The sequence below is a fragment of the Myotis daubentonii genome, chromosome 1 (genome assembly GCF_963259705.1).
Source record: "Myotis daubentonii chromosome 1, mMyoDau2.1, whole genome shotgun sequence".
NCBI lineage: Eukaryota > Metazoa > Chordata > Mammalia > Chiroptera > Vespertilionidae > Myotis > Myotis daubentonii.
In genome coordinates this window covers 73020371-73033967 of record NC_081840.1, presented here as the reverse complement: position 1 = coordinate 73033967, position 13597 = coordinate 73020371, and the positions used below count along the sequence as shown (strand labels likewise).

The 13597-nt window shown below is 45.9% G+C and overlaps 1 pseudogene; it reads right to left on the bottom strand.

The window, feature by feature from the left end:
- Positions 1-1784: 1784 nt before the first annotated feature.
- LOC132224257 (U6 spliceosomal RNA) lies at positions 1785-1885 on the bottom strand (annotated as a pseudogene).
- Between the last annotated feature and the right edge of the window lie 11712 nt (positions 1886-13597).

The following is a 13597-nucleotide window of genomic DNA, read 5'->3' as shown; positions in this document are numbered from 1 at the left end:
CCTTTGAAGAAAGCATTAATACTCAGAGTTATCATTACTCATGATTGTAGGAACTTAGGGATTGAGAAGGTACAGTCTTTCTACCAAGAAGATCATCTAGCTTGATCCATATTCCTAACACAGAGTTCTGGAGATGAACAGACTTTCCTAAGGTCAAGCATCTGGTGGGTTCTAGAGCCAGGATTAGGACAAGGTCTCCAGGTTTCCAGTTAATGCACTTTCCTGAGTGTTGTGATCCTGTTTGCACTCGTTTGCCCACTCACTCACAATTGTGTTCCTATTCTGAGAGGCACCCTTAGAGATCATCTGTTCTCTTTCACTTCATAATTGAGGACAGGGAAACCCAGACACCAAATGGTCTTGTCCAGCCTCGCAGAGGTTGTAGGTACTAGAAATGGAACTAGAGACCAGGTCCTCTGACTCCAACCCAGCGCTTTTTAACCAACACTCTATTTCTTCATACATGGCTGTGCCTTGGAGAGGTTTTCATCTCAAAACTAGAGACTCCCATGAACTCAGTCACTTAGTGCTCTCTTCTTGTGAGTAGAAGGACATGGTTCCATATGATGGTGATGCTTGACATGGGAGGCAGAGAGATGCAGGGCTCGACCTCCAATTCCCTTTGTGATTCTGTTGATTTCTGGAACATCTGTAAGCCTCTGCTTTCTCAGGTACAGGGTAAGGATAGTGACTTAGAGGTTTCTTCCTATTGGGGAATTCTGTGGTCCTCCAACCCTGTATGTTTCTTTATGTTTGTCCAGTAGAGGGGGGTGTGTGCTCACAGACCAACAGACCACCAGGCTCCTCTTCCAAGTTGGATTATTGTGGAGGAACCTGGAGGGTGTGGTGAAAGAGATGCAAGTCTGGGCATGACAGCACGTGAGAGGAGCTGGAGACTGTGGTGGAGAGTTCAAGGGGCTGTGCTGCTTGGAATCAGCAGAGGAGATGAAAGGTAATCCTGGGAAACAGATCACCAGGGTCCAAGAAATTCTTTTTAGGTTAATGCCTGACTAAGAAGAATGATAGGCTAAAAAGCTGCAGGTTTGAATGTTTCTATTGCAATTTTTCCCCTCTGCTCTTAGGAGTGGTGAGTAATATGCATAATGTCATGCCAGTCCCAGTCTGGGGCTCCTTTTCCAAAGACATAGTGTGGGTTACATTGGGAAGAAATATAATGTCTCCTCTTGTCACCAGTGGCATGCAGGTAGCTTCTTCACACCTGAGACCTATGTGCTGAGGCCTGGGCAAAAGACCAGCTGATTCTTCCATCTTCAGTTAAAGTGATAGACCACAGTGCATGAAGACAGGAGTCCCAAGAAAGAAATGTAATGTCCATGTCTCCTGTACAGAACATGGAAGAGCAGGAAGGAGAAGTACTTATAGAGTCCTCACTTGAGGCTGTCACTTGAGGCTGGATTACCCCTGGAGGGCATTTACCTAGTAAATGTTAACTTCATTTTTCCCACTTTTCCATTGCTCTGATCTGCCACCCTTATCAATATCCTGATGGCCTTTTCCACCCAGCTCCCCAACCCCCTCTCCTCTGAAAGCTGTCAGTCCATTTTCTAACTATTAATAATTTTTTTGAGAGAGAGTAAGGGGGGAAGGGAAGGAGGGAGGGAGGGAGTGAGGGAGGGAGGGAGAGAGAGAGAAACATCGGTGTATGAGAGAAACGTCAATTGGTTGACCTGGAATTGGACACAACCTTGTGGTGTATGGGGATGATACTCCAACCAACTGAGCCACACCAGCTTATTTATTTATTTATTTATTTATTTATTTCAAAACCTATGGGACACTTCGTGAATTTGTGTGTTACCTTTGCACAGGGGCCATGCTAATCCTCTCTGTACGGTTCTAATCTTCTCTGTACGGATTTGTGCACTGGTGGGGTCCCTCAGCCTGGCCTGCGGGAATCAGACCAAAACCGGCTCTCTGACATCTTCCAAGGGGTCCCAGATTGCAAGAGGGAGGTTCTCAGGTGATGCACCCTGGAATCAGGTTCCCTCCTCTCTGGTTCTGGGTGCATTGTCACATAAGAACTGCAGCTGTCAAGTCACCGCAGCTCCTGCATTAAGCATCTGCCCCCTGGTGGTCAGTGCACATCATAGCTACTTGTCAGAGCATCTGCCCTCTGGTGGTCATTGCATGTCATAACTACCGGTCGAATGGTCAGACGGTCGGACGATCGCTTAGGCTTTTATATATATACTAGTCGCCCAGTGCACGAAATTCGTGCACATTGAAAGGGAATTAATTAGAGGAAATATTTTAATGTTGCTATTTGCCCTTTATAATAAAAGTGTGAGAGATAAAAGGAGATGAGTACAATGTATATGAAAATAATACATAATTTTATTAATAAATAAACAATAATAAAATGATATAACAGAAACTCATGATGTAAAAACAACACTGATGCAAATAATGACTGATAAAGTGATTAAACTTATTCTAATATCTCCCTGTATACCACATTAAGGGCTGGTTGGGGGTGTGACTGGTGACTGACAGGCAGCAGTCGCCCCAGCAGGGCCGGATCTCCTGTGGGAGATCCGGGCTGGAGGGGCGACTGCTGCGAGAGATCCGGTCTGGCGGGGTGACTGCTGCGGGAGACGTGACTGATGGCTGACGGGCAGCAGTCGCCCCGCCAGCCCGGATCTCCCGGCGGGAGGGCCGGTTGGGGGCGTGACAGCTGACGGACCGCCAGGGTCACGCCCACCAGCCCTGGGTCAGGTCTCACAGGGATCGCCCGCCATCCAGGTCACAGATAGCAGGCCCGGATGGCGGCGGGGCAGGCAGAATGGTGCTGTCCCATCCTGCCTGCAATATGCAAATTAGCCGCCATCTTTGTTGGCGGTTAACAGCCATCTTGGCTGGCAGTTAATTTGCATATCGCCCTGATTGGCCAATGGGGAGGGTAGCGGAGTGACACTAATTACCATGTTTCTCTTTTATTAGATAGGACTAGAGGCCCGGTGCACAAAAATTTGTGCACTCGTGGGGGAGGGGGGTCCCTCAGTCCGGCCTGTGCCCTCTCGCAGTCTGGGACCCCTCGAGAGATAATGACCTGCTGGTAGGCATGCTCCCAGATGGCAGAAGGCAGGCCCAATCCCTAGGTGCAGCCCCTGGTCGGGCTCAGAGCAGGGCTGATTGGGGAGTTTGGGCGCCGCCCCCTGTCATGCACAGAGCAGGGCGGATCGGGAGGTTGAGATGCCACCCTCAGACACGCTCTGGGTAGGGCCGATTGGGGGGTTGGGGCACCACCCCCTGTCACACTCAAGGCAGGGTCGATGGGGAGGTTGCGGCGCCACCCCCATCACGCACAGAGAGGGCCAATCAGGGGGTTGGGGCACTGCCACCTGTCACACACAGAGCAGGGTGGATCAGGGGGTTGGGGCACCGCCCTCTATCACCCACAGAGCAGGGCCGATCAGGGGGTTGGGGCACCGCCACTCTCATATTCAGGGCAGGGCCGATGGGGAGGTTATGGCTCTACCCCGTCAAACACAGAGCAGGGCCCGTGGGGGGGTGTGTTGGGGTGCCGCACCCTGTCACACACAGAGCAGGGCCGATCAGGGGGTTGGGGCGCCGAACCCTGTCACACACAGAGCCACAGGGCGATCAAGGGGTTGGGGAGTTCCCCCCTATCAGGCACAGAGCAGGGCTGATCAGGGGGTTGGGGCGCCTTACCCCGTCACGAACAGAGCAGGGCGGATAGGGAGGTTGTGGCCCCGCCCCCTATCACACACAGAGCTGCAGGGCGATCAGGGGGTTTGGGCGCTGCCCCCTGTCATGCTGATCCCAGTGCTGGGAGGCCTAGCGGCTCCGCTGATCCCGGTGCTAGGAGGCATATTACCCTTTTACTATATAGGAAAGAGGCTTGGTGCACGGGTGGGGGCCGGCTGGTTTGCCCTGAAGGGTGTCCCGGATCAGGGTGAGGGTCCTCACTGGGGTGCCTGGCCAGTCTGGATGAGGGGATGATGGCTGTTTGCAGCTGGTCACACACCCTTCAGAGTGGGGGTCCCCACTGGGGTGCCTGGCCAGTCTGGGTGAGGGGCTGAGGGCTGTTTTCAGGCTGGTAGGTGACTGAAGCTCCCAACTGCTCCTTTTTTTTTGTTTGTTTTTCTTTTTATTCTGGGCCAGCTTTAGCTCTGGCTCCAGCTCTGAGGCCTCTGCTGCTGAAAGCAGGTATCTGGTTTGTTTGGGTTCTATAATCAAAACACTGTATCAACTCCAGCTCTGAGATCCTGGCTGCCTGAAAGCAGGTTTCTGGGGTTTTGTTTAGCTTCTGTATTTGTAACAATGTTTCAAACTGCAAGCTCAGAGGCCTCAAGGCAGGCGGGGAACGTTGGAGTCCTCCGTCACTGAAGCAAGCAAGCCTCATGTTAGCTTCAAGCTGCCTGGCTGCTGGCCACCATCTTGGCCAGCAGTTAATTTGCATATCACCCTGATTAGCTAGTGGGAAGGGTAGCGGATGTATGGCTAATTACCATGTTTCTCTTTTATTAGATAGGATAGATGTGCTGCTGAGCTGAGCACCTGATCACCTATTTAAAAGCCCTATCTCTTAATAAAGTCATATTCTGAAGTCCTAAGAGTTAGAGAAACATAAAGATTTGGGAGGAACATAGTCTCGTCTATTACATTACTTCGTATATATTTTTATTGTGAAATATTTGACATGCTTGTAGATGAACAAGAAGATAATATTTACATTCCAGCATCCTACTTTCTGGATGATAGCCAACTCCTTTCTGGCCACAGGTATGAATGATGGAGGCAGTCTGGTATCTTACAAGATGCGCCAGACTTTGACTCTGAGCCCTCAGTTTGTATCCTGGCTCTGCCAGTTCCCAGTCATGTGATCTTAACCACCCCCAGCGTCAGTCTCTTCTTCTGTACAATTGGGATAATAACACCGGTAGTGAGATTAGGTGAGATCATGTGGGTGTCTCCCATAATGTGTGCTATGAAGTAGGCATCAGAAAATGCCAGTTTAACCTGCCAATGGGAAGGTATGTTAGTAATAAGTATTTCAAGTTAGTGATAAGGGCCCGGTTGGAGTGGCTCAGTGGTTGAGCGTCGACCTATGAACCAGGAGGTCACAGTTTGATTCCCTGTCAGGGCACATGCCTGGGTTGTGGGCTCGATCCCCAATGTGAGGCATGCAGGAGGTAGCTGATTGATGATTCTCTCTCATCATTGATGTTTCTATCTCTCCCTCTCCCTTCCTCCCTAAAATCAATAAAAATATATTTTTAAAAAAAGTTAGTAATGAGGGAGGGCTCAAGTACTGATAAAGGTCTAAAAGTTACCGAGTTTAAAACATTTTTAAAAATAATCTTAATATTACAGACTGCCAGCCCAGCCTCAGGTTTATTTCAGCTCAATTAAGATTGGTGGTTTACCAACCTTTTTTCATTTGAAAATTTAAGGTTTGTTATATTAAAGTATTTGTTTATAAAGCACTTATTTATAACCTAAAATTTTGAGACTTCACTGAGTTTTTTCAATTCTTGCCCCCAAATTCTGATAGCTAATCACATTGTGGGGTCGCCTGATTGCTGTTTTCACTTAGCGTTATGTTACCTCAGCTTTAAAATATGTCTTTACATAAACTAACTTGATGTCTCAGAGTAATGATAGTGGTAACTTCTGTGAGGTATTTCATAAATGGGCCTGGAAACATCATAGGAATATAAGTTCTCCTTTTAGGATGTGGAGAGAGCATTCACTGGTGAAGAAATGCAGGCTATGGGAGTACAGAGAGTGGTGTTGAATCTTCAAGATCCTTCAGGAATCCAAAGCCCAGAATTAGAGCCCTCGTTTCTGGTCTTGTCTAAGGAACAGTCATGACCACATTTTCAAGTGATCAGCTGTTCCTTGCCTTTTTCTGAAGTTGTTAGAAATTATGGCCTTCGGAGATCCACAAATCCGCTTTCTATTCTCTTTTTCCAGGGCAAGTTGTTTTCTCTGTTTCTCCATCCTACTTTTGTTAGGCATCTCTCCTGCTCCCACCACCATGCTCTCCTCTTCCTTCCTCTGGCCTCATTCCCAGTTTCTGTTTCAACAAGCCTGCAGCCTGCATAGCTCTTGCATCTCCGTGTCTGGGCATCTGCCTTGATCAGCTTTTCTTTCTCTCATTCATTTATATCCTCAAACTCTCTCCCCCTTTCCCCTTTCTCCCTCTCTCTTCTCTTTTTTATTCTTTTACTTTTTAAAATATATTTTTATTGATTTCAAAGAGGAAGGGAGAGAAGCAGAGAGATAGAAACATCAATGATGAGAGAGAATCATTGATGCCTCCTGCATGTCCCCTCCTGGGGATCAGGCCTGCAACCTAGGCATGTGCCCTGACTGGGAATTGAACTATGATCTCCTGGTTCATAGGTTGACGCTCAACTAGTGAACCACACTGGCCAAGCATCTCTCCCTTATCTTGTTGCTGCTTCTCCATCCAAATCCTCCTTTAGCATGAACAGAGACATGACATCACTCAGAGGTATAGCCACCGTCTCATCCTGTTACCTTTCAGGGAGACTTAGGGATAGGATCTTGGATTTGCTGCACCTACTTCTCCACAGGCACTGCGAGTGGATGTGGCATTGGTGTCCTAAGTATCACTACAATAAAACCTGCCTGAAAGCATCTGGGCACAGCACAGCCTATACCCGAGAAGGGAGCTCCACAACCCCAGAGGGGCGCTCGAACAAGGGAGCTTTGGTTGGGATGGAGCTGAGTTTGATTTGAAAACATATTTATTTCAACTTTTATCCTGGTTGAGCAGCTTTAGTACACATACAGATTTGACTTCTATTTTAAAAGGTATACCAGTGTTTAAAATATATTTCTTCAATTTAACAAAGACAGCTACACTTGGATTTTGTTTAGTAAGTAATAGGGATTGTTTTGTTCATAGTTAGATCGTAATTCACTTATTGACTCAACTTTTTGGTTATTCTTGTCTATCCCTTGAGACTGGGGTTAAGTGACTGTCCATGTAAGGACAGAATAGAGTTGGTTAAAAGGTCTTAGGGTCCAGATTGAAACTAGAGGAGCATTTACCATGGTATTACTGAAAATTATTGGATATCTGTGGTTGTGTTACGATGATTCAGCCTACTATTGATTCACTTGGAGACCACAGTCCCAAAGAAAAACAAGGCCAGCCTGACCTCCCCTCTGTTGAAGGGAATGTAAGATGTAACATCTCCTCCTTGCTCATTATGGCTAGGACTCTGTCTTATTTACCTCTCTCCTCCCAGCTCCTAATGGTCAACATATCTGTTTGCAACATGCATTATGCAGTTTTCTCAAACTCCCACGTGTAACCATGTATTATAACCTCTCTGCGGAGTCAACCAGCCATGATTTTTCTTTGTCAGAAAAACCACTGCCTTTAATCAAGATGAAGCATTTATCACACTTTGTAGTTACTCAGCCAGTTTTTTTTATGGGTATCAGTTTTCCTGTCCAGGGTTTTGGAGCCAGAGGACTCACCAGGAAGGCGGATCCAGAAGAGTTCAGGTTTCATGGCCCTGCAAATTGGTAGTTAAAAGTCATTTGTCTTCCTTCCTTCCCCTGGTTTCTGCTCCAACCTGCCTGCAGCCTACACTGCTGCTTTACTGCTTTCTCTTTACATCCGCGGAGCTGCCTCCATCCTGGGAATGCTGCCAGGATGTGCAGCTCTCCCTTTTCAGCCCATTTCCTGCCACTTCCCTTTATCTCTCACCTACTGAAGAATGAGCAGAAGTGCAAGAACCCTCTGCTACATCCTTTATCTGTGGGACTTTTAAAATGAGTTTTGAAGGCTGATAAATGATAACTTTAAATATCTCTCTATATAAAAGCCTAAGCGACCTGAATGACCGAATGACCAAAATGACCGGAATGACTGCTATGACGCGCACTGACCACCAGGGAGCAGACACTCAATGCAGGAGCTGACCCCTGGTGGTTAGTGCACTCCCACAGCCAACCTCCTGCGGCCAGCCAACCTCCCATGACCCCTACCCCCGGCTGGCCAGCTCTCCCAATTGCCCTGATGGGGGGAGGGGCTGGCCAGCCAACCTCTCTCGGTCCCTCCCCATTAGGCAGAGGGACTCCACCCATGCACAAATTCATGCACCTGGCCTCTGGTAAGTAATATAAGTACTCAGTGGATAGTAAGAATAGATGTAGAGTTGACCTACTTGAAAAAATATTGGATGTTGTGGGCATTAGCTCTTCACCACCTGTACTCACCTTCCTTTCTGGCTTTATCTCACACTTTGCTTCCCTGCACAGACTCTGTATCTCAAGGCTCCATATTATTTGTGAACCCTCCATGCTGCTCTGTTGGACCATTTTCCCACAGTGCCCCTCTCCTTCCTCTCATCCATCTCTTGCCCATCTGAGGCTACTCCCCTCCCCCCATCCTGCCTCCTTCGTGGTGTTACTTCTGTCAGTCTACTCATCTCTTCCTCCTCTCAATCGAGGAGAACTCTCTGTATCTCATCACATGGTGCTTGATCACAACTGTGTTTCTAATGAAGGTGAGCACTCCAGGGATAAATTCCTTTTAGTCAGCAGCTGTGGCAGCCGCAACTGCCAAAGGGGGACATTTAGACAGTGCTTTATCATTTGCAAAGCCCTTTCATCTGTGTTATCTGGTTCTCAAAACTTCATTGTAAGGTTGGTGTTATTATTATTATTATCTCATATATAGATCTTTAGTTCCAGCCTAGTGACTTATTGTAAAGAAGAGCTTTTAATCATGGATTATGAAAGAGATAGTTTTTAGAAAAAAAAATTTGGCATTTTTAAATGGGATGTAAATAAGCAAGTAATCCTACTTAGGAAGTTAAAAAGTTAGATATTTAATATTAATGAAACACTTCCTTGATAAACTCACATGAAGAGAAGAACACCCCAGTTACTAAAACTATGGGAGCTTTTAGGAAAATTCCCACCATACAAAGTTGGTCATTTAATGAACCCTATTCTTATTTTTTAAAGTATAATTTAGATATCCAAATTCAAGAGCAATTGTTTAAACACCAACATTACTAATTTGTAATCTTCCATAGATACTTCCTTTAAATAACTATTTACAGGTATTGTCTACCGTCTTGGCATTTACAACCCAGGAATAGTATAACTTTTCATTTAGAACTAGTCCTCAAGACTGGGTTCAAAAAATTTACTTTCCCAGAGGATAGCTAATAATTACTTATAGCTGACTGCGTGTCAGATGCTTTCTGTGTATTATCTATAAGCCCTTCTAGAGTGTTTGAGAAAGGTTATATATTGCCTCCATTTCTAGATGACAAAAACTAGGTGTGGAAAAGTTAACTTTCCTAACCTGAGTGCACACAGCAATTAGAACAAAGACCCTTATTCTCAGCTCTTTGGAGGAGCATACTGAAGTAGGACAGGCCAACATGGGACAATTCACCATTCATGGATTTGACATAGACACAAGGTTTCTCTTTCACATATTGTTTGTGTTGTCAGTGGCCATTAGATTCAAACATTTCTGGATTATTGAGTGGAACTATTTAGAAGGTGATGATAGGACAATGGCCTGTTGTTTATCCTGCTATGTTTTATACTCTCAGGATACCTAGCAGGCAGGCATAAAACTTACTATGGGGAGCATTTAAAGAGTGGGTGGGCCCTAACCGGTTTGGCTCAGTGGATAGAGCATCGGCCTGCAGACTCAAGGGTCCCAGGTTTGATTCCGGTCAAGGGCATGTACCTTGGTTGCGGGCACATCCCCAGTGGGAGGCATGCAGGAGGCAGCTGATCGATGTTTCTAATTCTCTGTCCCTCTCCCTTCCTCTCTGTAAAAAAGCAATAAAATATATTTTTTAAAAAAAGACTGGGTGGGCCTAATGTGCATAGCCTAAAATCAATATTAATTTTATAAAACCTATTTTGAATTATCTTTCCTTCCCACTATAGTATGTACTTTTTTGGAGAAAAATGTTACTAAATGACTGGTTTAAAAAAATTTCTTTCTTTTTGAAGAGTAATACTTGAGCTTAGAGAACACGGCAATATTTTAAGAAGGGGTAGAAACAAATAGAATTGGAATATGTCAAGAATAAATAAGGCTTCTCACCCTAACCAGTTTGGCTTAGTGGATAGAGCATTGGCCTGTGGACTGAAAGGTCCCAGGTTCGATTCCGGTCAAGGGCATGTACCTTGGTTGCGGGCACATCCCCAGTAGGGAGTGTGCAGGAGGCAGCTGGTCGATGTTTCTCTCTCATCGATGTTTCTAACTCTCTATCCCTCTCCCTTCCTCTCTGTAAAAAATCAGTAAAATATATCTAAATAAATAAATAAATAAGGCTTCTCAGCTTACTCACTTTCTTGGTGAGGGGAGCTAAGTGTATTAAAAATCTTTTAGGCTTCACATTCCCAAGAACACTGCACTTCATTGTGTTAGCAAGGTGTGTGGTTTTTGTTGTTGTTTCTCTATTTGTTAATTGTAACAGTTTCCAGGAACTCTTCCCTGCACTTGAGGAGTATTGTTTTTATTTGCCTGTTTTCTTTGTCCATGGCTCTGAATGTTCTGTCAGCTCCTTGAAAGCATGGACTGTGTCTTATTCACATTGTTTAATTGCAATACATATTTAGTAAGTGAACAAATGAATTAGTTAATAGGGAAAAACAATGATGGTGACCACCTTAAGTTCTAGATTTTTCATGTTGTGGCTCTAAGTCTATTACTTTCTTTTCCTTTAGTTTTTAAAATACAAAGTAAAATGTGAACTGTGTGCATTATTTGGAAGTAAGATAATTGACACAGGATATCCATGTGGAAATAATTGTGATACTGGGGCTAATACCACTGGAAATGAGGGAGTAGAACACTCCTTTGGGCTTTCAATTTATAGACAATCCACAAGATTGTAAAGGGCATCGGCATTGCATTGAATGTGACACTGAATCTCCCATTTGGTCTGAGGGGACAGAGGTACAATATAATCAGTTATTATAGTGCTCAAACTCAAATGTAGGCATATGATCTAAGTCTTATTTGTAAAATACTTCCCCCCCCCACACACACACACAAACAAAACATAGGACCCACCACTCTGTCTTGGTAGAAGTCCAGGAATTAATTTTTTTTGTTGGACTAGGTCTTGGAGAAAGTGGGCTGTGAGTCCTACATGGGTGATTGTAAGTATTGTTTTCTTACAATATCACTAGCTGTCCTCCCATCTATCTCATGTGGAATGTTCTCCAGTTCACATTTTTTGGGTCATATAGATAAAGCAAAGTAGTGTTCTGCAGATAAAGCCAAAACCTCTGCCGCCTGACTAGTGTGGCTCAGTGGTTGAGCATCAACCCATGAACCAAGAAATCACCAGTTTGATTCCCTGTTAGGTCACATGCCCGGGTTGTGGGCTCAATCCCCAGTGGGGGGTATGCAAGAGACAGCCAATTGATGTTTCTATATATCCCTCTCCCTTCCTCTCTCTCTAATAAAACATTAAAACACACACACACACACACACACACACACACACAACAACAACAACAACAACCTGGGGGGTGGGTAGGGGGTGGGCAAAGGGGGAGGAAGGGGGAAATAGGAGACATCTGTAATACTATCAACAATAAAATAAAAAATCACACACACACACACACACACACACACACACACAAATCAATCAATCAAATAAACAAAACCAAGCAGAGATGGGAAGAAAGAGGAAATCAGTTTTCATCAGAGGCTACAGAGTCACAATACCATCAGCATCTCAGTGTATAGAGCAACAGGTATATTTTCACAAACAAGAGGTCTGAATCATGTAAAAAATGGAAAGTAGATCCAAAGAAATATTTTTAAAACACATAATGTTGGCATACAAGGATATTTAGTGTACTAGTGGCCCAGTGCATGAAATCCATGCACATTAAAAGGGGGTTAATTAGAGGAAATATTTTATTGTTGCTATTTGCCCTTTCTCTATAATAGAAGTGTCAGAGATGAAAGAAAATTAGTAAAATGTATATGAAAATTTTCTTCCTGTCAGAGTCTGGGGCACACCATGGGACCCAGAGTCAAGTCCCCGCCAACCCATGTGCACCTCAAAATCACACGAGACCCAGACCCGGCCTCCCCCCCCCCCAATTGGGCTAGATCCAGACCCAGCCAGTCCCACCCTTGTCAAGCCCCACTGGGCAGGGGGTTCAGCCTCAGGTCCCCTGGCCCGGCTCTGGGGCGGGGGGCATGGCCTGAGGTCCCCCAGCCCAGGCCAGGGCAGGGGGCGTGCCTTGAGGTCCCCTGTCAAGCCCCGCCAGGTGGAGGACATGGCCTGAGGTCCCCTGTCAAGCTCTGCTGGGCAGGGGTGTGCCTTGAGGTCCCCTGTCAAGCTCCACCAGGTGGGGGGTACAGCCTCAGGTCTCTTGTCAAGCCCCACTGGGAGGGGGGTGCACCTTGAGGTTCCCCGTCAAGCCCTCTCGGGCTTGGGGCATGGCCTGAGGTCCCCTGTCAAGCCCTGTAAGGCAGGGGGCACGGCCTCAGGTCCCTGGCCCAGTGCCAGGGCAGGGGGCGCGGCCTGAGGTCCCCCGTTAAGCCCTGCAGGGTAGGGGGGCACGGCCTCAGGTCCCCCGCCTGGCACCAGGATGGGGGTTGCGGCCTCAGGTCCCTGGCCCAGTGCCGGGGCAGGGGGCATGGCCTGAGGTCTCCCATCAAGCCCTGCTGGGTGGGGGGCATGGCCTGAGGTCCCCTGTCAAGCCCCAAAGGGGTGGGGGGGCATAGCCTCAGGCCCCTGCTGATTGCTCATTAAGGCTCGTTACTTGATCTTGGCCTCTGCTGTGGGTGCAGCTATCTTGTGTTACAGAGACCCCTCTCCCCCCGCCTCTGCTGTGGGCACCCCCATCTTTGTGATGGAGTGAGTCAATTTGCATATCCCATCTTTATTATATAGGATTGTATAAGATGGGAAAAGAAAGGGAATACCTGAATATCCAGTAAAAAGGGGTTAAATAAATTTTAGTATATTCTTGTACATATATACATAAAAATGGATATATAGTCTTGACTGGTGTTGCTAAGTGGTTAGAGTATTGACCTGTGCCAACTGTAGGGTCCTGGGTTTGATTCCCAGTCAAGGGCACATACGTGGATTGCAGGTTCAATCCCCAGCCCTGGTTAGGGTGTGTGGGGGAGGCAATCAATGGATGTGTCTCTCTCACATCGATGTTTCTCTCTCTCCTCTCCCTTTTCTTCCCCTCCCTCCCTCTTTTTCACTCTCTCTAAAAATCAATGGGAAAAATATCCTCAGATGAGGATTACAAAAAAAAAACCGGATATGTATTCACTTAAAAGAATGGTGTACTGATATCTGAGCTGACAAAAACTGATGACCAAGGAATATAGGAAAATGAAGACAACCAAAACATTATGCAGAATGGAATGTCTGGCTTCACTGCATGTGTGTATTCATACATCCCCACATATGACAGTGGTAATCTCTGGGAGTGACAACATGAGATTTTTAATTACTAGTTCCTACTAAGAAATTATAATTTGAGGAATTTTCTTATTAGTTTTATTAATAAATTTCCTCATAGTTTATTATCTACTCTATTTGGA